Consider the following 371-nt stretch of genomic DNA (forward strand, 5'->3'; position numbering starts at 1 on the left):
GGAGGTAAAGATTTATATATGGGAAGTCCTGTTTTGGTCACCGAAAAAGTTTCGGGTTTTTCCGGTAACGTACCGGGACCACCGGGAGGGTCCCGGGGGTCCACCAAGTGGGGCCACCAACCCCGGAGGGCTGCATGGGCCAAGTGTGGGAGGGGACCAGCCCCAGGTGGGCTGGTGCGCCCCCCCCCCCCCACATGGCCCAAGGCGCAGGGAAGTGGGGGAAGGGGGCAAACCCTAGGGCGGATGGGCCCTAAGGCCCACCCTAGGTGCGCATCCCCCCTCTCCCCTTCTGGCCGCCACCCAGATGGGATCTGGGGGCTGCCGCCACCCCTGGGTAGGGAACCCTAGAGGGGGCGCAGCCCCCTCCCCAC

Source organism: Triticum dicoccoides, chromosome 6B (assembly GCF_002162155.2).
Source record: "Triticum dicoccoides isolate Atlit2015 ecotype Zavitan chromosome 6B, WEW_v2.0, whole genome shotgun sequence".
NCBI lineage: Eukaryota > Viridiplantae > Streptophyta > Magnoliopsida > Poales > Poaceae > Triticum > Triticum dicoccoides.